This window comes from Corvus cornix, chromosome 2 (genome assembly GCF_000738735.6).
Source record: "Corvus cornix cornix isolate S_Up_H32 chromosome 2, ASM73873v5, whole genome shotgun sequence".
Classification (NCBI taxonomy): domain Eukaryota; kingdom Metazoa; phylum Chordata; class Aves; order Passeriformes; family Corvidae; genus Corvus; species Corvus cornix.
The window spans coordinates 135621927-135645322 of record NC_046333.1 but is presented as its reverse complement, the minus strand read 5'-3'; the positions used below and the strand labels follow the sequence as shown (position 1 = coordinate 135645322).

At 38.9% G+C, this 23396-nt stretch overlaps 1 protein-coding gene and 1 long non-coding RNA gene across 6 annotated transcripts in view; one reads left to right on the top strand and one right to left on the bottom strand.

Annotated features, from left to right (window-relative positions):
• Nucleotides 1-23396, bottom strand: part of OXR1 (oxidation resistance 1) — a 276024-nt gene that overhangs the window by 79755 nt on the left and 172873 nt on the right. The gene's annotated exons all lie outside the window — the stretch shown is intronic.
• On the top strand, nt 4397-21411 carry LOC109145366. Its single transcript, XR_002046692.3, has 4 exons — nt 4397-4473; nt 8977-9074; nt 19752-19984; nt 20300-21411. It is a non-coding gene; the product is annotated as an uncharacterized LOC109145366 (long non-coding RNA).

The following is a 23396-nucleotide window of genomic DNA, read 5'->3' as shown; positions in this document are numbered from 1 at the left end:
TTTTTTTGTCTTTCAGGTTCATATTTATAGAATCATAAAATTTTGTAGGTTAGAAAAGACCTTTTAGATCATCAAGTCCAACTGTTAACCCAGCACTGCCAAGTCCACCACTAAACCATGTCCCTAAGTGCCACGGCCTCTAGTGGTAACTCTACCACTTCCATGGGCAGCATGGGCTTGACAACCCTTTTGGTGAAGGAATTTTTCCTAACGTCCAATCTAAACTTCCCTTGGCACAACTTAGGGCAGTGTTTTTTCATTATATTGCAGTAATAGAGGCTACAGATTCAGATAGCATTTTGGTGAAGTATTCAAGGTAAATGTTTGATACCATGAATTTCTTTTAGTTGCTTTCATCAGCTTTCCTCACAAATAGTCTAACTGAACTATAAAAAGACTACTTCTTACTGCAATGTGTTTTTCTATAGTATTGAAAATCATTGTCTATCCTCAAAAGCATCCATTTAGCAATGTTTTTACTTAGCAAGAACAAATTCTTCAGTTAAACTGTTTTAACTATAAAATCAAGATTTAGGTATCGGTGCTCAGAAAAGTAATAGTACTTGTTAAGATGCATGACACTCATAAACTGCTGATAAAATTTCAAGGCATTGCTGTAATACAATAATTAATATTAAACTGTTATTACATTGTAAAGAATATAGTCAGAGCTATAGTACTTCCCATCCAGAGGGACCTTGTAGGGTATGCCCAGCCCCCGCCCTGGAGGGAGGTCTGCTGAGATAAGGAGATTGCTCAATCTCCCAGCAGAACTCCCCTGGAAAGGCAGCTACTTTGCAGTTACGGTGAGAAGACAAACCCCGAATCCTCTGGGAGACCCTATGCAGATCCTTTGTAGCCCGTTGGCCCTTACCCTCTGACACCCACCCCCTGCATCCCTATAAAGCCAGCCCCTGTCCCTGCGAGGGCAGAGAGATGCTCGTCCCTGGTCTCCCCTTCCCCGACTAATAAAGCTACCTTGTGCGGAACAGCTACACGAGCCTCTCGTCTCTCTCTCCCCCTGGTCTGGCTTGGAGGCTGCCCTGCAGAGCTGAGCTGAAATCACGAGCTGACAATCACTAAAGAGCTGACAGCCTCTGCACGGGCCCTCCAGCCAGCAGCTGAGGGAAGACACCGGGCCCTGGGAAGACGATCTCTCTCAGGACCATCTCTCCAGACCGGTCACAGCTTCCTCGGTCAGAGCTACTGACCCCACACCAGCTGCATTAGGACCTTGAGAAGCGGGTCCATGCAAACCTCATGAAGTGCAACAGGGCAGTTATGAGGTCAGGGTAATCCCAAGCACAAAAACAGGCTGAGCAGAGAAGAGCACTGGTGAGAAGGACTTGAGTGATAGTTTGTTGATGAGAAGCTCAGCATTAGCTTTAATGTGCCCTTGCAGCCCAGAAAGCCAACTTTATCCTGGGCTACATCAAGAGAAGTGTGGCCAGCTGGCCGAGGGAGGGGATTCTCCCCTTCTACTCTGCTCTCCCACCTGGAGACACCACCTGGAGCACTGCATTAAGCTCTGGAGCCCCTGACACAAGGACGGAGACCTGTTTGAACCAGTCCATTGGAGGGCCACAAAGATGATCTAAGGGCTGAAGCACCTCTCCTATAAAGACAGACTGAGAGGGCTGGGGTGCAGTCTGGAGAAGAGAAGGCTCCAGAAGACCTTAGAGCACCTTCCACTACCTACAGGGGACCTACAAGAGTGTCGGAGAAGGAATTTTCACAAGGGGTGATGGCCTTAAATTGAAAGAGGTCAGGTTTAGATATTAGGAAGAACTTCTTTACTGTGAGTGGTGAGGCGCTGAAACAGGTTGCCCAGAGAAGTTGTAGATGCCCCATCCCTGGAATTGTTCCATGCCAGGGTAGACAGAGCTTTGAGCAACCTGGTGTAGTGGAAGGTGTCTCTGCCCAGGACAGGGGGCTGGAATTAGATGGTCTTTAAGGACCTTTCCTACCCAAACCATTCTATGATACTTCAGTAGGCATCATCAACACAAACATCCAGTAGTACTCTTATGTTCTTTAAGATGCTGTTTCAACTTGGTTGTGCATTAGTTGTACCACACCTGTGGTAGCAAGATTTTTGACAAAGATCTCTGCTCTGAAAACTGACCACTTAATCCTGTGTCACTTTAAAAATCTAATGTGCTGGTACTTAAGACTATAGCCTGTATTTCCATCTGAAAAGCTTTGCAGCATTCCTCAACTTTTTAATTGGTAGGAGCAACATGAACACTACATACATAAGCAATGTGTGTCCCTTTTGCTGTAAAGCTAAACCAAATATAAATGGGTTCTACAATATTTATAGTTTTTTACACTTATATTGATCTTGAACACCTTTACAGATCATTCTACTTTTCTGTCCTCAAAATGCCTAGAAACAACCAGGATTTTGCTAAGGAGGACTAATAAATCTGTGTTTGATCTCTGAATGTGCAACAAGGATCTCTTCCGGGTTTATCTCCTGGCCTGTGGTATCAGTGCAGAAGAGTATCTCTGTAACTCAGCCACTTAAAACTGTCCCTCAAAAAAAAGGAACTGGTCCTACCTGCTCTTAATTGCTTGTTTCTGTTCCCATGCTAAGAATGTAAGCACAAGGATTCATTTGGCAGGTGAATGAACTGGGTCGTAAAGCTGATCCATTTAAAAGTACCTTTTAGTTTAGTAAAAACTAAGCTTTTATTTTGTTTTGAGGTTATAATTATCCCCAGTTAGATCTCCAGATCTGGTTGTGTGTAAATGCCTGTAGAAGCACAAGCTGCAAAGCAACAGAAGAGTAGAAGTGGCTGGGAGAGTAGAAAGAGGGAGGGAGAAAGAGAGGAAGATTCATGCCAGCCTCTGTGTCTTCAGTGCCACTGTACATTAGCTCAAAATGAGAAGTCAAACTGTGGCACAAATAGAGATGCCTTCATATTGGTATTATACACAAACCCACGTTCGGTAGCTACAAAAATGTCTGCCAGAATATTTCTCCATTTATGATGTAATATTTAATAACACATTATGCTAATCTATTGCACAACCTGGTCTTGTTGCTAGATTTCCAAGTCCTAGATTATGCTAATCTATTGCACAACCTGGTCTTGTTGCTAGATCTCAAAGTCCTAAACCAGAGGGAGCAGGTAGAGCTGATTGAGCTGCATACTAAAAGAACTGATGGGGTAGAGGAGAGAGAGCGGGGATCCATTTTAGTAAAATAGAAAAGAACACAATGAGGAGAGAATATTATCGAGAACTGAACATACATATAAAAGTATTTCAAATGACAAAAAAAAGATAAAAACATAGCAAGTGGTAGTGGTATCACTTTAGACAGATTTGTTGCTTGTGAAAATAAGTGCAAATTGTAGCAACTAATCCAGCAAAATGCCAGCAGATGCTGTGCAACTTTCTTAGGGCTGGGCCAGTTCATGTGCCTGGTGTACAGGATATGGGCCTCTCGCAATACATCTTGCCAAATTCGTAGTGCTACCAAGCTGCAGGCACAAGTGCACCAGGCACTGACACAAACCCCTTATTCTATTTTGTGAGAGAAGAAGTTTGTACATGCTTTCCGAGGTGACTGTCTTGTTGTCAGTCATTTGGCAATTACTCAGCGTTCATTTGTATATAAACAACCTCTAGGCAAGTATGTAATTCTGGCAGCTTGAACCAAATGCCCCATTTAAGCTTCCTTAGTCATTCTGGAAGCACTGATTGTCATGTAATGCTATGAGGATGCTGCATGCTTTTGTTAAGTATTCTGAACTACCACCTCTGGTCAAGACAGTACCATTTATGTGGTTGCAAAACCCATAATTGGCAAACACATGAATTTGAATTAGAACATCTTAAAAGCCTAACGTCTTTCTTAATTTTTAATGAAACCTGTTTTTAGTAATGTAAAATAATGTTTTAGTTTTTAGTAATGTAAAATAGTTCAGGAATCATTTGGGTTTTTTTTTCCTTGTGAAAAAAAGGTAAACTCTTAAGACACAGAAAAACATACTGCAGTCTGTTTCCAATGCTGTTTCAGTAAAAATTAAACAGAATGCAGAATGCATGTACAGTCCCTGAAGGAGGGACCAGAAGTCAGGCATGCAGAACTCCCACATTCTCAGGCCTATTTCCCTAGGAACAAACTAATTTGAATGATGAAGTATGGAAGAACACAGTTCTAGAAGCAAAAAACATTTGCACAGTTCTGTTTCTGTGATTAAGAAGTTTCAAATTACTCCAAAGGGAAATTCATTGTCAGTATAAATTTGGGAGAAGTTGAAAAGAGATAACCAGTAGATGACACTAAGTAAATGGGTGTGTTTAAAGCAGGCTCTTCACCGAGAACTGTGGGTTAGGTGTGGCTGTTCATAAGGTTTCACAGTACCACATCCTCTTCAGATTAGACACTCAACAAGAAAGAAAGTCCCATCTGCATACTAGTTTCAGAAATGGCAAACCTGGAATTTCAGACTTCAGCAGGTAGGGACATAATTCTGATTCTACTAACCAGCTCCCTGTAAGATTGAAATGACATGGGGCCCAGTCTCTACCTTGACCACTGATGCTGTTCACTGTTCAGCACAAAATGTCACACTGAAGGGACGAGACAGAATAATAATGGACAACAAGGGAATTTGGCAGTCCTTGATTCTGGACTGGGACTCTTCAAGTATAGGTTATTTTTTGTATGCAATTACTCTTGATATAACACTGAAAAAGACAGGAAGCCATAACACCATCTCTTTTAGGAGAGTTGTTTTCTCAGTAGAAAACTATATCAAACTCCTACTGTGTTACTATTTAAAATCTGGCTCAATAAATCTTTAATATCTTAAGGAGCTGTATAAAATAAAGGCACCACACTCAGATATGGGGTTTCTCCAGGCTGAGGAGAACATTTGGACCTTGGCCACCTCAGCTTGCCCCTGCAACATATTTTAGCATCAAAAGATGCACTGCTCCTTAAGTTTAATTTCATAATAGCTAAGTACTGTAGCATTCACTGTGTGATTTTGTCTTCTTACCAAGAAGTTGAATACATAAATATTATGGTTTTGTTTGTTTGGTATCTAATCTAATCCAAGTGAGACTATTTATAATTAGGACAGCCCAACAAGTCCATTTCACCTTTGAGGACAAAGCAATTTTTGCTTTTCTAGCCAGATTTCAAAAATCTTCATACAATAATTTAAATTTAGATAGTAAAGATAGAAACACCATGCAAATAAAATGTACAATCAAATCTGGGACATTACTGTAACACATATATGAAAAATGTTAATTGATTCACAAGTGTTTTATACGGGCATACATAGCATAGTTACAGGAATGCATACTAAGCATATGAAACCCAGTAGAAGTGAATATGAATTGAGGGTATTTTACTCCACTTAACTTCATCTTGCAAAATAATTTTATCAGATTTCAAAAACATGCCACAATTTTTCGACACTTTTGGAAGTACCCAATTTCAGTTGCATATGGTCTGAATTTTCAGAGCTTCAGGTAAATAACAAGCTTTGTTGCCTGCAGTTACCCATCTTCTCTGCAAAATTATAAAATCATAGTCACTATCCAACTTGTATTTATGCTCTTCTTTTTCATAAAACAGTGAAAGAATTAGTGTTGGGGCCCTCCCCCTGACATGTAGCCCTGGGAGAGGGGCCCCGGGGGGGAGGCACGGGGTTTCCCTGCCCCTGCTCAGCCTCGTTCCCCATTGGTTGTTTTGTGTTCCCCTGCGCGGGCAAGGACCCTCGGGTCCCGGGATTGAGCAGTTCCTCGGCAGAGCTCCGGCCATGCGGCTGGAGAAATAAACATCTCTGAAACATCTATCAAGAATCAGTCCATAGATATTTCTTTCCACGGGCCTCCTTGTTTGATATGCATGTTGCAGTATCCGCACTGTAACAAATGGTAGAGAATTGCTGGCAAGACACCGATCCCTAAGGACAGAAAATTCATGAGTAAAAACCACTCTAGATCTCTCTCTTCTCGCCTTGGTTTGGATATTCTCTCTGGACTATTACAAAAATGGATATTCTAAGGCTAAATATGTATTTTTCTTATTTTCTCAAAGTATACTTATGTTTGGATGTTGAAATGATCCATTCTACAACAGCATGTCAACATTTGTCAGTGTATCAGTGATAACAACATGGAAGTTTTCAAATATGGCCTTGAGAACACATGCATGTCAAATGGGGACTTTTCCATGTTTATGACAGAACTTTACTCTCAGCTGTAATTACACAGCTCTTTATATAGAATACCTTATCAAATAATAATGAAATGACTTCCAGGTCTTCAGTTCATATTTATCTGGTCAATAGTGGCTTATTATAAACAGAACATTCTATTCTTTCAGGGAGTTGTATGAAATTGAGTTTGGACTCCAGGGGGTATGAATGCATGTTCATAGAGACATCCATGCAGTTTAAGGATGTTCACTAGTTATGGCCCTTGCTGAACAGAGTCAGTTTTCAGCAGACACATCTCCTTTTGTGTCATCGACTCAGACATTTTTTTTCTTTCACCATGTGTTTTGCAACTGAACGTGGAAAACAGTGACAGTACAATTGATGATTCCATAGTATTTACTAGCTAATCTCAACCTCCACAGAAGCATAAATTATGCAAATGATAAATAATTGCTTATGAAAGGTGCTCAGAAAATTGATTATTCATCAGATATTTGAATCTTAAGCAAACATTATTGACTTAATCCTTTTTTTTTTTCCTTTTTGCAGTATAACTGTAACTATTTTTTCCTTAACACTCCCTAAATGCTTATCAAGTTGTTAATGCACTGTATTCCTGTAAGGAAGTTGCTCATACTTGCTCAGAAACAACAGATCCAGATTCCAATTCTGGTTCAAAATAAATAGAATGTCCCTCTGGTAGGATACAGTTGGTAAAGTTCAGTCTGGTTCTCTACCATTTCTGAAGACTAAGCAATCATAACACAACTCAGGTTTCAAATGAAAGCATTGATTCAGAGCATTAACATGAAAAATGCTTTGTGATCAATATCTCTCCACCTCATGACCGGCTGTATTCCTCAGGTTTACAGGAAAAGCCACATACTTTAGAAATCTACAGTCCTTTTTGGGGGTTATAACATTAATAATCTTCATAGTAATATATATGTTAATATCATTATTAATTTTTAATAATGTCTTAAAAGTGATATAATGAACAGGTTCTGTCTCTTTGAAGAAATAATCAATTGCTTGTCACATACTCCCATTATATTTGGTTGGCACCAGATTGGTTTCCAGTTCAGAAAACATTATGGCTTTTAGTTATCGGTTATGTGTTTCCATTGCAACCTTTAGACCTGAAGATATCTAAGATACAGGATCTTTTCAATTCACCAGAACAAAATCATTCTTCTCAGACATCTGGAAAACACAGGCTTAAGAACAGTGGTGAGCAGACACATAATGTCAGTTCTATGTAGAAATGCCATCTAAAGTACAGTGATATTTACTAGAGAAATGGGTCCAAAATAACATCAGAATTTATCATAAACCAGAATAAGGCTAATGGCAACAACTGATCCTTTTGATTGCAAATTTTTTATTCTAATAAGAATTACTGATTTTCTATTTTACTTGCTCCTGCTTAGGCATTCTAGGATTAAAGATTAGTTAAAGAAAGACTGAATTCTGTTCCAGTCTTTGCTACCTCTTTTTTCGTGGTCATTTCCCTTAAGTGAAGTAAGTATATGAAAGCCTTTCGTACATACCTTTTCCTGAGCCACCTAAGTCTGTGCAGGACATTCCTGAAATTTTCTTTTGAATGAAAACCCAGAAATATGTTGATCTTACTAGGAGGAAGTTCTGCTTTTTCTTTCTTGTTAACTCTTGCTTCTTAAGGAACATCTGGTGTCTCTCCCCTCCCCCACTGGCACCACATCACAAGTGTATGCCTGATTCATTTGCTCCCATAATATCATGTAGAAAACTTGTGGATGGTTACTCACTCTGTTCTTTTGGGGATAATTACTACAATTTATCCTCAAAAATCAAATCCATTGCTTCTAGCTAGCTAAATCATTTGAAGGCTGTCCATTACTGTATTATCTCTGAATTAAGAAACTTTATCCTTTATACAGGAGTTTTTTCCCCAAAGCTTTCATATCTTAGCTCTTACGTCTCTCCCACATTTTACTGTCTTATTACCGTCACAATTTTCCCTGAAATGATTTGAAATCTCGTGTTCAGCCGCATTTAGCTGCAAGGCTGTACACACCATTGAGAACCTATGCACATACACAGCTTTACAGATCCTACTTGCCTCTTATTAATTTCCTTCTCTTTGTTTAGGTGGGATCTTCTGTAGGCTTCATTTAAAATTACTAAAGGCATGTCTCACTGTTTTCCTTGTATTTCATCAGAGAATGAAATATTGTGAACATATATTGTCTACAAAATCCCAAAGGAACAGTTCTTTCCATAGGTAATTAATGGTTATCTGTCAAGGTTTTTTACACCAGTGCTTTAGGATCAAGACTCAGAATTTGTAAGTGATTTGATGGACAGTGGTTAAGAGTGAAGCACTAGTGACATGCTTTTTATCAAGGAAACAGGCTTTTGTATTTTTCAGAAGTCAAAAGTTTATTTCTTCCAACTATAGATACTAATATTAATGAATTATGCTATGCTGGCAATACATACAGCATACTAGTTTAGTCATGAACCTTAGAAAGGTCAGCAAACCTCAGTGAGAAGGGATAAATAACTGTTGTCTAGCCTTGATCTATTTTTGTATTAAATACAAAGGAAAAATTCAGTTATTTGAATTGGAGCTTGCCTCACAAGTTCCTACTAATCTGGTGTTGAAGTCCTGCCTTGGGTATGGGATCACTAAAGCAATTCTGAAAAAAACCAGCACCATAACCTTTTAATATTTTAGACTTATTATATATCCCCAGTAACTTTCCTTTTGTTTTGGGGCTTTTTTGGGGTTTTTTTTGCACAGAAAGCTTTAATGGACTCTGTGGTATTAAAGGACCTCTGGTATTACTCAAGACTCCATGAAGAAATTAAATTGTAATAATAAAGTTAGAAGACATCTGGGTAAGTGAAACAGCAAAGAATCAACAAATGTTTTAAGTCTTGGTTGGCAAATCTACAGTTTTTCTATAGGAGTCAATAATCATGTGGATAAGAATAATCTGTTGATAGCAGTGTACTTTTATTTTCAGGAAGCTTTTTACAAAGTCCTGCAGCAAGGAAATGAAGCTGTTGTAGGATGAGATGGCTCATCATTTAATATGTACGTTTAATAATGTACAGTAAGCAAGAGGCCAGACTTCACAACAAAGGGAGGAGGATTCTCAATGCAGCCCAACAGAGATGCATGCTTTTGAACTTACTGCATTGTTAGGCTAAGTAGAGAATAAGAAGGTGATGGAGTTTGCTGAGGATATGAAATTATGTGGAAAAGTAAAATCTGATGAAAAACGTAAAAAATTGTTTCATAATACAAAACATAAAGCAGCAAGCAAAATTCACTGTTGATAAATGCAGAGTAAAGACAAGTTTTCCTCTAAGCGCATAACTGTGTTTGTACATACAGTGATGAGCAGCTTTACATGAGCTATCCAGTAGACATATATGAAAATGTCAGTCAATAGACATCAAAAAGGCAAAAATAAATGAATTATTAGAAAAAAATATAGTTACACTATTCATTAAATTCTTCAAATGAATATAGATTGTACTGTACTGAGGAAGGCAACAAAGGTGTTAAGCTGCTTCTTTCTAGGAAAGCAGAGAAAATAATAGAACGTAGCTAAGCAGAAAATAGATCAGAGAAAAACTATTCACATTTCTCGTGATAAGAGAAGCAGGGGCACCTAATGAAATTACTATGAAGATTTTTTAAAAAAGAGAACATTTTGTTGCACAACATAACTGAATCACAGAATTCATTACCACAGGATGTTGTGTATGGCAAAACTATGAATGGTTCAGAAAGTAATTAGAAAAAATCATAGAAAGTCCATCAAGACCCAAATAGCAAAAGAAAGCAAATACAAACTCTGCTTTCTGGAAATCACTATGCCACAGACTGCCTAAAGCTCAGAGGAAATATCAGCAAAATGTCCTTTCATACTTGACCTCTTCTGTATTCTTTCCCTAATTATCAGCTGCTGCTGGCTACTGTGGGAAATACGACACTAAGCTGGACCTGAGCAAAACATTACCCTCATCTCACCCTGCCCAGCCAGTCTGATGATGCAAGGACTGGCCATGATACCACCCTGTCCCCCTGCTCTGGAACCAGAAGTTCTCAGCAAGTGCTTTCCTTGGGTCACTTGCAGTCTGAAGGGAGTGACCTCTGCAGATGGAGGAAGCTCAGAAGATCAGGCCTGGGGTCTCAGGGAGATACAAGACACCTCAATCACTATCGATGTTGAAGCAGAGAGAGAGAAAAGCCATTATTTTGCTTTCACTTTTCTCTCTTTTTTAATCTCCTGAAGTGAATACAAGATGGTGTGGCTTTTCCACCTTAGTTGCCTTATCCAGAAAATTGGAAATCTCACCAAGTACCAGTGTTGATAATTTAGTTTAAAGAGAAGTCATAAAAATAAAGTGTTTCTGGAAAAGAATCCAAATAGACTATCAGAACATTTTCAGATGTCTAAGTCTTTAGGGCTCTGACGTTGTGCTCTACACAGGCAAACAAATGTGAAAAAAAAGAAAGCACTGAAGGACAACTGGGAGATTCTGCCAAACATCCTGTGTATATTATTTTATAGTGGCTGTAGGCTGCCCTGAGAAGCCAACTGGGATCCTGGAAGGGCAGGGAATGTGTCCTACATCAGGTTTAGGTTTAGCACACAAATATCCCTCTGTGCTGGCACAGCTGCACAGCCAGGCTTGCTGGCAGGCAGGGAGAGGAGGCTGCTCGTGCCCTGACTCCACAGATGCTGCTGTGGGCTCTGTAATACAAACAGTTGGCACAGGAGTTTCATAGCACTGATCCTCAATGTGCAGACACAGGATAAGGGATTCTTTGGTTTTCAAAAATTAAATCTATTCCTCAGAATTCAAGGCTTTTAGGAAAAGTGATTGTATTTTAGGGATTTTTTTGAAATCCAAAATAACATTTTACTGTCATGCAAAGTTATTGTCAGGAATGTAAAATCTGTTACAATTAAGAGGTGAAGTGCCTACAGAAGAAAGGGGTACTGAGAAAAGCCTGTAACCCAGTATGTATATTTCATTTTTAAAAAATCAACCTGGAAACAGTTTATCATCAAGTATAATGGTCTATATATGACTTATGAAACAGAATGATACTTTACCAAAAGAAAGCAGCAATACCCGAGATTTATTTGCCAAAGTCTTACAATGTGTCAAAGTCATTCCTCCAATAAGGTACAAAACTCCTACTTGAAAAAGGTGCAAGGCTGAGCTAAAATAATTGGGATGGTTTTCTTACTATCGATGCACAGCACAAAGCACTGGGAGCTGTTACTTTGCTTTCTTTAACAAAGTACAGAGACTTTAAGTGTGACCACAATTTTTTCCTCAAAATTGTGTTCCGTGCCCAAATGAAGAGGAACCTGAGGACTGTGCCAAGGAGCTATGATCACTTGTGATTTAAACTTTCAACACTCAGGTGTTCTGACAGCTCAAGCACTTTGATAAATTGCCCAGGAACTATCATTTACTTCCTACAAGTTTGAATCAACTACCAGCTGTATCACCTGGTAAAAAGCTACCTTTTACCTTACCTCTCTTGATGCTACTACATTTCTGCCTTATTGCTGATGGGACAGTATGGGATAACATGGAGAGTGCTGGCTGCTTTTTTAGAGCATCTTTCTAATAGTTCAGTAGTGCAATCAGAGTAACAGCACAAAATTGGCTCTTGCACATCCTACAGGAGACCAGAGGAACCATATATTGAACTACCAGCATTAGTAAAGTATTTTAATAAATACCATCATTGTTGTGACTATCAACATTTTTAGGAAAAGTGAAGGGAGGCAGACAATTTGGATATGTTTGGCATTGAGATTGTACTCAGCTCAATAAAATACACAGATATAAAACAAGATAGTGACCCAAATACTTCATCATTTAAACAGATTTCTGCAAATTGAAGTCATGGCTTCCTGATGCTGAAATCCTTTTTGATTAAATGATTTTGCTCCAAAGGTGAATGCAGACATCACAGGTGTGAATTAGTAGATGCATAATGTCCACCCAACTACAAATATTGTACATTCTTAGTATCCTCCATGCTTCCCATGTCCTCTGGATTAAGAATATTCTACATGATTATTCTGTTTTGTATAGAATTATTTGACCATTGGACTTCATTTACATTTTTAAAAAGGAATTTTATTTTCATGTTTTTATGAAATTCAACTGTCAGAAGCCTTAATAAGTAAATATGCACCACTTGTTTTCATATGATGGTCATTTTCAAGTTACATGAAATGAGCAATTTTTAAATTAAGGTATTCCTCTCTAAAAAATTCTTTTAGACTCAGTACCATAAGGTTTCTAGGCTTTTTACTATGTAATTTGTATTCAGCCTTCTCTGCATAAGGACATCAAACTAAACACCATTTCTGGCATTAAATATTTTATTTCAAGCAATAATTCTTTCAGAAGAAGATGTATTTTGTTTTGTAATTCACAGAAAAATAGTAATCTTTCAAATGAGACATATAGTAAGTTTTAAACTGAATAGTATTGGCCTTTCTTTAATTTCTGTGAAGACTAATTTTTGCCTTTATATTTTGAAGCTAGCAGGTAGAAAACATGATAAAGTCTCATTTTGTATGTTGTCTTACGCATGCAGTGTTTACTTAGGTGATCAAAAATGTTGAGGTCAATTAGATCTTTGAGGCAGCACATAAAAGTTCACTATTTCTCAACAGTCTTAACATGCAATATTACTTTTAAGAGGCGTGATGACAAGGGAGCATGACCTAGCTACAGCATTCACTTTCCAAAGTTACTCACACTGGATGACACAAGGACTTGCTTGTACCATAAACATTCCCCACCCCTCCTACATGGACTGCATGTAAGCCTGCAAAACAAGCTTCTACGTGCTGCAGGGCCTTGGAGGGATGGTTTGGCAGACTTTTAGTTCGTGAAATAGAAAAGGGGAGTAAGCCTCTAGTGGTGACATAAATAGGGATTTCAGGAGCACTGTAATGATTTGCGTTCATCATAACGAAGTGCTACCTGTGACACATTATGACCAAATGGTCTGGATGTAGAAGCTGTGTTTCCATTTTGTAAATTGGTCTGAATAAGGATAATGATGTCTCAGTCAACGAACCAGCATCACTGGGTGGTTAGTCTAAGCAATATTCTGTCCTGTATCACGCGTTTGATATCCACAGCAGTGTTCTGACTGTTTAAATGCTTTTCCATTTCATTTTATAACAAAAACTTTCTTCAAGTATCAGCATTATTACCCTGAAGAAAAAGAATTAGGAATAAATTGTGCAGCTTGCACAATCACACAAGGCTTTTGAAAGAGGTAATTAGACTTTTGAGGGCAGATTGCCATAGCATATTGCAGATAGGAAAATCTTGCTAAATTTTGTGGTCTGCCATACCTCTTGCATTTCACAAAGGCATATTGCATCATTTGAGGGTAAAAAGGTCTTATAAATATTAAAAAGCAGAGGAACTATGGTTTGTTATATTTTTAAGCAATATTGTCCTTTCCTCCCCCAAAATTAATTTTTCCCTTTTCTTAACAAAAACTTCCATACAGTCAGATGTTAGTACCACTACATTCTGACACTGCCCTTTAAATAAACAGCTCTTCTAACACTTTTTTAGACTTGGTGTCAAACAGAATCTTGTGGAAGTTCTCAGCCAATGAAAGCATAACCACTCTGGCCAGTCAGCCCTGCTGTGACACAAAACACACTTCATAAAATATATTTTATTGCCATCTACATATGTAATGCAGAGTTGTATTTCTTTAATAACAGGATCTTCAGACTGATCTCCAGTGTCTGGAAGTGCTTTGTTTGTAATATCTTTGCCTTTTGTTTCCCAGAACTCATTCTTCAAGGAGAAAATACAAATATTGGTCTAAGGTTAAGTGCAAATAGATCCATATGGATGATCTCCAAGCCATTTTCAGATGACAGTCTTCTTACTTCCTTTCGTATTGAAAGATGTGTGATCTCACCCAAACATACTTGAGATACTTCACATTTACTCCCTGTTACAGGTCATAATAATGTTTTTAGGAGGAAAAAAAAAAAGTGAATTTCAATGAGCTGTTATCAGTAAGTTCAATAGATTCTCCTTCCATTAGTTAGCAGGTGAATGATCCTGTGAGCCACTTCATTACTTACAGCAAAGTAGAAAGCAATTGATTCTGTTGTACTTCAGTAACTTACATTCCTCAGATGTCCCTTTTTCTTTTTCCTCTTTCATGGTTTTACTTACATAAAATACAGGAAGTGTTTTAACTAATGCCGTTGTACATCTCTAAATTAAGTTTTCAGGTGCTCAGTGGGCTGGTTCTGTAACGAAAGTATGGTGCACTCAGTGAAAAGAGGGCATTGCACAAGTTGAGACTGAGCTCTTGCAGTTCTAGGGAGAACATACTTGGTTTCTCTAATGACTGATCAAAATAGCACAGCAAGGAGAAAGCAGAAAACTAGAAGTGACAAAGTATTTTCACGTATGATAAGAAACAAACTGTGGATTGCCTATTTGGAAATCTTATTCTTTGCATAACCACTAGACAAAGTATTTGAAAGAAAGTGTACAAACAATCCCCTCAAAAAAATATTACCTTTCAAAATATGGCTGTCAATTAAAACAGCATTATTAGAAAACAGTAATAAACTGCCTGACTCACCCATTGTTCTCAAGGACATATTATGCTAGCTGTTAAGAATGAAGTACAGGTGTTTTTCAGAATTACAGTGCTAAATGCTTCATATAATTTTATATGCTTCATATAGTTTCATTTATAGTTTTACACAGCTGATGATATAGAGAGACACTAAAGTGCCTGAAGCTGCATTGAGGGGACACCAAATTGTGTATTAGCTTAGTATCAAACAGCATCTTTAGAGACTTTTTTTCTTAAGCACTTGGTCTCACTTGATTCCTTTTACTATCAAGGACTGTGTACTGGACCCTTCAGTGTGGATATTGGGAGGAAGAAGCTAAGAACTGTTCCACTCACAAGAAGTGAAGTCCAGTGGCCTTTTATTTTAATGTTAAGAAGGTTTGACAAAGGGTGTGAACATTTAAGGCTGTATCTTCCATTACAACCCACAGCTATTGTTCTGCAGAACAAAATTTACAAGTGAAGAAAGCAGTTATTTACCACATCTGATATGATTTTCCAAAGAAAGGGCACAGTATCATCACATCATTTTCCAAAGAAAGGACATGGTACCATGATTCACATACCCTGAATGAATTCCTTATATGTACAGGAACAAATCTTGTGTTACTGACCTCTAAGAAGGTACAATCTCTGTGGCCAGCTTTACAAATCATATCCTGGAACAGGGCAGTCTCATGCAGGAATATCACATCAATACAGAAGTATTTGATGGCACTGGTATAACAGCTTAACTCCAAGGCACATGAATCTAGTCAATGAGCACAGTCAAAAACAAAAAAGATGCTCTGAGCCAGTTTCTTCTGGCTACTTGGGTCATACTCTTAACTCAGCTTTGTTTCTGGGTCAAGAAGGCGGTTGGTTGAAGAGCACAGAGTGAGATGGAAAGCACTGAGTGGGGCTCAATGAGATTTTATGGCAGAACTCCTATGGTGCTGCTGCATGTCCTGAACTTTGCTTCTCTTATTCCACTCCAAGATCTTATTTCCAAATGTTTATAAACTGGCTAGTACCCTGGGCAGCAGAGGGTTAATCAAGAGAAAAGTGAGAGGGAAGCATTCTCTACTTCTAAATTGTCTTCAGAGCTAACCCAGCATGTAGTAGAAGAATTAAAGAAAGCATTTGACCAAGATTTGTTCATGCCAGACACACCTTTTCTTGCCTTCTCACAGAATGTAGAAATGTGTGTCTCCCTGAGGACATTCTGCAGAGTTTGAGATGTAATGTCTTGACAGTGGAAAAGTACAAGTCTAAACATAGTACATTTTGTCAAACTCTGTTTAAAAGAATATTCCAATAGATATCTGTTCAAAAATGCACCTTGCTATTGGTTGCTATGCAAAACCCTCTATTAGTAGGGAATCTGCAAGACAATGATACCAGTATGAGGCCCTGTAAGTGACTGATTGTTTTGGCAAGTATTCAGGCCACACAATGGACTTTGGCTTCTCAGTCATATCTGTCATTGTCTGGAGTGAAGGAGGTCTTACTATTTTGTTTCTTCCTTTTTGTTTACTCACTGGTTCTTCTTCTCTGGCACATAAGAAACTGTGTCCTTAAAAGGCACAAAAAGTACAGTTAGTTACTTCATTTCCAGAACATTTCTTTCCATGATGGATTCTAACCCACAGCTCAAAAATTTCCACTTGCACAGAACTAAGAAAACCTAGCAGTGAGCAGGCCAAAAGAAGGAGACTATAACAAGTCTTTGAGACATGGAAATTCAGTATCTGAAAATCCACACAGCACTGAAATCACAGATATCAGAGTTAGAGTTTTAAGGGGAAAGAAGGTAGAACTAGCAAAAAGACCACTTTGTCTAGCAGTCTATGCTTCCATCATTAGAGTTCCCTCATTATACAAAAAATTTCATAATACCACACATTTCATACTGTCAGAAGTATTGGAGGCACAGGCACTGTTAACTGGAAGAGAAGGGAAGAAGCATATTCATGCAATTTTTATTGCTCTCCTTAAAGCTTTTCCTTAGTGCTAGTGAAGGATTCACAGGAGGCATTTGTCCTCTCCACTTCTTTTTTTGATGGAATCCTTGATCAGGAGCGGGTGACCTCCAGGAAACAGCATGCAGGGGGTAACAAGCAGGTCAGGATCTCCTCATGAATAACACTACTTCTGTGGGAAGCCTAAGAAATGTGATTCTTCACACTTTACTGAAGATTGAGATCCAACCTTTCACTCCTCTGTGACCACATGCATATATTCTGCCTCATCTGAATACCTAGAAAATGCTTTATTTTTCCCCTCTCTGTTTTCTGATTTACTTCTAAAGCTACCTATTCCTTGCAGTAGGTTTTTGCTCACATTGTACAAACAGCTCTTCAGGCACTGCTGTGATACAGTGCATGCCTACTGGAATGAGAATGACAAGAAAACAAAAATTATGAAGGCACAAGAAAAAATCTCAGCAGTGATGAGACAACACATGGTGCAGCTTGCAGCACCCCAAGTTAGAAGATGAGATTTTAGATTTCAAAAATGTTTTGAAACAGAAATTATGTTTTCTGCACACTCTGATGACTGCAATTCTTTCTACTACTTTTCTTTGCAGCAGTGAAACGGTGCTGGAAGATACAGCTCCAATTTCCATGTAGGAAACAATGTGGTGGGGGGAAACCCTCCTCCTACCAGCACTTGTTAACAACAGGTGAAGACCCAGCAGGACACAGAAACTGAGCTGATTTTTTCAGCTCTTTCCCCCCCTGCTCCCAAGCCAAGAAATGCCTAGGTAGCCCCTGATCTGGCCCCTGGCACAAGACTGTAATTTTCCTGCTGAGGAAGCACAAACATTTCAGTGTTCCCCATTCCTCTTTGGGAACTTCTGAGCTGGCACTGTGACAAACTCACTGACCTCTGTGGAGGGACTCACAGCCTCCACTGACATGGGTTATGAGAAACTGATGTCACACGTGGCAACAACAATGGCACAACCTGAAAAGAAATTCACAAATGCTCGTACAGGACTTAGTACATAATGTAACTGAGCAAAGCTGCAAGTCATTCCATGGCTCAGGCTCTCTCAGTGTCAACTGTGAAGACTCATTTATATTTCAGGGTCATCTTCAAGTTTTAGTCTATCTTTGACATCAAACTTAAACTGCCTTTTCTTGGGGAACTCTTCAACCTACAGGCAGTACAGCTCTGGAGGATGGGACAGGATTGGAAAAAATTGCCTGTATAAAAAACCATTTAGATAAATCTCTCCAGTATCCAAAAACATATATGATCATTTCTGTGAAAGAAGAACTGGAGATTTGCAAAGGATTCGGGGTGTTCTAGGTATTTGTCCACTGAGTAATTTCCATATATGGGAATCTTCCCTTGGAGCCACACTAGAGACAGACCTTGCTCTAAATGCAAATTGAGGAAGCCCTCAGGAAGAACTCTCCAGAATTTTGTATTTCCAAGGAGTTTATACACTCAGCTCCCCTTTTGTAACTGACCTTCTAGAGGAATTTTTTTTAATGAACAAAATGTCCATTTATTTATTAGACCAAAAGGTGTTCTCTTTAAAAGTGCCGACCACGTATTATAGCCTCCAGAAGAGACATTCTTTCATCCCCTCAAAAATTGATTGGTAAAGATAAGAGCCTCCAGAATGCAAGGCCTGTGGAATACAGTGGCCAATAGCCATGCTGAGATGTGTTTAGAGAAGTCTTCTGTCACATCAAGTCCCAGCTGGGGCACAGATGCTGTGCCCATCCAGCTGGGAAGGGTGGGAATCACAAGCACAGCTACAAGCTTCTTTTAGCTATTAGCATGAAATCTTAAGTAATTTCTTAGAAATCCCTAGAATTCTAAGCTACTGTGTGGAGATTGTCACTCCCTGGCTTTCAGAAGGCCTGCATGAGCTGTCTGTCCCAAAATCATAGAATTACGGGATCACAGTATGGTTTAGGCTGAAATAGACCTTTAAGATCATCAAGTCCAACTGTTAACCCAGTACTGCCAAATCCACCACTAAACCATGTCCCCAGGTGCCACATCTATGTGTCTTTTAAATACCTCCAGGGACGGTGACTCCGACACTTCCCTCGGCAGCCTGGTCCAATGCTTGACAACCCTTTCAGTGAAGAAATTTTTTCAAATATCCATTTTAAACCTCCTGTGGTGCAACTTGAGGACACAACCTCCTTTCAGGTTGTTGTAGAGAGCAATAAGATCTCCCCAGAGCCTCCTTTCCTCCAGGCTAAACAACCCCAGCTCCCTCAGCCACTCCCTCATAAGACTTGTGTTCCAATCCCTTTACCTCCAGTTTGTACCCTCTCTGCTGTGTTGTATTTCCAGCAGACATCTGGTAAGTTGAAGTCCCCCATGACAACAAGGAAAAGCGAATATGAGACTGTTTATAGAATATTTTGTTTGGCTCTTTATCCTGCTTGGGACGGCTAAAGCAGACTCCCACCATGGTAACTGCCTTGTTGGCCTTCCCCTTGATTCTTACCCAGAAACACTCAACCCTATCCTCGTCATCATTAAGCTCTACACAATCAAAACTCTCCTAACATAGAGGGCTACCCCACTGCCTCCCTGTCCTTGCCTCTCCCTTCTGAGGAATTTATCAGTTCCAATCCATTGAAGCATTCCAGTTGTGTGACTCATCCCACAATGTTTCCATGATGGCATGAATGAGGGTAAAACATGAAGACTGTATATAAGGCAGCATTGTACACACACCAAAAAACCCCAACCAACCACAGGTTGTAAAGCAGAAGTTATATATTTGTTCTCCACTTGGCTTTAAGGTAGCAATTACTTATCCAAGTGTAAGTGTATTCTAAAGACATAATGTTCTTATTTACTAAGCTTCTGAAAGAGTGCTCTGTAATTTCCTTAGTAAAGGGTGCAGATAAATATTCCTGACAAACTTGCAGGAGCTGAAGATCATCTCTGACTCAACTTGGATGCACTGGTCTGAACCCTAAAAATTCTGGTTTCACTTTGTTCCTGTTGAAACTCTTGGTCTACCAGAGGTGGATCCTTCGTGAAAGACACAGCACTGAGAACTTCAGAGTCTTCCAAGTTGCATCTCCTGACAGTTACCATCCTGCATAAAGAAACTACCATCACAAGCTGTATCTGCTGTGTTCTTCCAAAAATTTTGTCAGTAAGTAAAGATTTAAACTGTCAGAAGAGCTTTTGACAAGAGTAGTGACTTCTCTCTGCTTTCCTCCAGTCCCTTTTACCTTCTAGAGAGGGAGAGACTCTTCAGTGCAGTACAAATTTGCTGGTGGCACTTTTGATGTTACTTCCCTTAAATTTTTGCCCTGCACCTATAGGAGCTGTGGTCCCTCTCGATCAATTAGGATCTTATATAAAAGCAATAAGTAACCTTTTTGATAACTTTTCAACTCTTGAATTTGAGTTAGTGTTGAAGGAGAAGACTGTATTTGTTTTAAATTGCTTCTCCTTTTTATTACAGGTGAGCTAAAGATATCTGAATTGTTTTCCTATAACAAATGATGCAGTGCAACAGAACCTATACTCAAGCAGTAAGAGTAGCCTAACTGTGATGCTCATGTAACTCTGTGCTGATGGCGACTTCTGAGTGCTCTGGATGCAAGCTGTAAGTTTTGACTGAAAACTTTTTGTGGACACAATATTAATGCTGAAAGAAATGCCCATCAGGACGAAATCAGTTTAAGCAAAGCACATTTTAAATTCATAAGGGAGCCAGACATTGGAGCCATTTGAAAATCCAAGCCAAAAGCTGCCAGCAGTGGAGGAATGCATGAGAATCCCTCAGCACTAAGGTGAGCAGTAGTTTGCTATCAGACTCAACCCCAGATTTCCCTCATCAGACTTTTGCCGGTATGCAGATTTTGTACATTATCTTGGTCTGTGTACTGCAAATCTACATTTCAGCTTCACAGATGGTAGGTTTGGTCTTCTGGATGGAAATATTACAACTTGTCTTGGAAATTTTAGATCTGGGCTTCCTTTCAAGAGAATCTCTAGTGTATGTTCCAGCAAATGCATCTATTTCATTAACTAGCCAAGCCTACAATATTAAAACTCAACTCCAATCTTCCCTCTGTGGCAGAATGTGGCACTGTTGACATTCTGACCAAATCCAAATGTCCTAGGGTTATAAAATGCAAACCATAAGAATAGTGACTTGTAATAATAAATCTGTAGAGAGGTGAGGAATTCAAAGCCATAAATATGACTTTTCTAGTTATGTACTAAAATGAAACTACAGTTTATGGGGAGATAATATGTTTGCAGCTAGTTGTGAAGTTTCCAGTAGCAATGTAATCCTTAAGTCATATTTACAAAACTGACATCCTCATTCTTGGTGATTCAGTAGATTACAAAAGTTTTTCTTAAAACAAGGTATTTCAATAAACCCTAAGATATATTTTAATCCTTTGAAGGTAAATTGAGTAATTCCTCCATGAAAAAGTACTACCTTGACATGGAGAGGAATGAGGAAAAGACAATTCTAGTTGAAACTATGTTAGAACACTGGACCTGTCTGAATGTATATAATTATTTTTCTTGCTCTTGCTGTTTTATTGAGGAAAAGAGTTTCAAGTTAATACTTCCATACAGTTAGGGTTTCACATTTGATAATGCTGTCATTGCTAAAAATTCTTTCTGATAGACAGCACCAAGATCACTCTTTAACCTGCTGCCAGATGCCCTGGATGAAGGGGGTCGGAACTTTAAAGGTCCCCTCCAACCCAAACTATTCTATGGTTCTATCACTCTAAGACTAAGACTAATCTGTTACAGACTAGCCTAGACTGGAAATGTCCAGTAAATATAATGTACGCAGATATCACAGTAATTTTAACAGAAAATTGCACATGCTGGAATGGAACTAAATAATGAAACATATGAAGTACATAAAAGTTGTTTAGGGAACAAAATAAACATTTCCTTATAGCAAAGGAGGAAAAAAATTTAAGAGAAATGTTACTTGCATTGCTGCTTGTAATAAAAAAATTCAAATAATCTTTCAATGCTTTGTTAAGATCTTCTTTCACATTTCAGGTATCACTTATAACTGAAAATTACAATAATTTATGGTGACATTTTACATTCATATGTATTCATATTTTAATCTTTTTTTCCCTATAGCAGATTGTTTCTAATTATAATAATAAATTTTTTGAGCACTAAACTGTTTTGCTAATCTTTTGTAATATATAGTATTCTGGAAATAATTATTTCTACTTCTCACTTTTTCTTTTTTTTTTAATTCATAGCTGCACAGGCTTATATAGCAAATAAAATTTCTGTATACACCTCTGAAATACCAGAATTGTTCCCAAAACAGTTCAGTGCAGTCCCAAAGCAACCTACAGTTATCATAATTACTTTTATAGAAATTAAGTGTGGTTGGACACTTCGCAAAAATAGGGTTTAATTCTAAATCACATCTACAGTCAGTTGAATCTCTGCTGTTCTAAGGCTGGTTCCTCAAAGCTCCAGTCCACAGTAATCACATCACTACCCTGAAGTATGCCAGTTGAGAATGTCCCTAAAATGCCAGCCACCATCTGGGAACAGCTAAAGCACAGTAGCTACTGCTCTGATCCTTTCTGTTCCTCCAGTATTCTTCAAGCAAAGAAGCCAAAACAAAACAAACAACATCAAAAAACTACCTCAATGACATTATTTAATTTATGAGTATCTGTCTGCATTTTGTCTAGCTTTGTAAACTGTTTTTTGCTGTTTTGTTTGTCTCCAAGTTATCCCCAGCTTTCCCATTCTGACCTCTTTCATGGCTACATCTTCACCCACATGCCCAGATCCTGGGCATTCACATGATGCATAAGCTTGAGTGCACTTGGAAGTGCTAGAAGAAAGTTTTAACAGGGATAAGAGGGTCACTAAGACCTCAGGACTACTGATTCTCTGCAGCACTCTGCATTGGATACTCACTGGCACCTTAGGATAAAAAATTGGCATGGGAGTGCCTTAGGTCACTCCCATGTAGTGACCCCACAAAGTACCACAACCCACCCTGTGCTCCCTCAGGGCTCACAAACCTTCATGTGTAGGAGGGTTCTTGGGAAAAAAATGAAATAGCCTGAACTTTTCACCTTGAGTCAGTTTTGGCTCAGGTAGTTTCTCACTGTATGCAGCACAGACAAATGACGGTTTCCTCAGTTAGCACTGGACTATCTCAAAATAATCAAAAAAGCCAGCCCTAGCAGAGCCTGGGTTAGAGCTGGGACAGAGGCTGTTCACTGGACATACACACTTGGCAAGGCTGGGGCCAGGGGCCTCTGAACTGTCCATTAAAGAGCTCCTCTTACCACTTTTTGTCCCGTCCTTTCAATCTTCATTTGGAGGCTGATGGAAAAATACAGAGTATGGTTTTCTTCGCATGGCTGCATTGCTACTCACAGGAGCAAATATTGTTGCCAGAAGCATGCAGTTTCTTTGGGGGAAAGGTGGGTGTTTTGTAGAGGACAAGAAGCTGATCTTGATATTGGTGATGAATCACATACAAAACAGGAAATCACATATAAAGTGGGCTTGAAAACAAGAAAATGTTTCCTTTA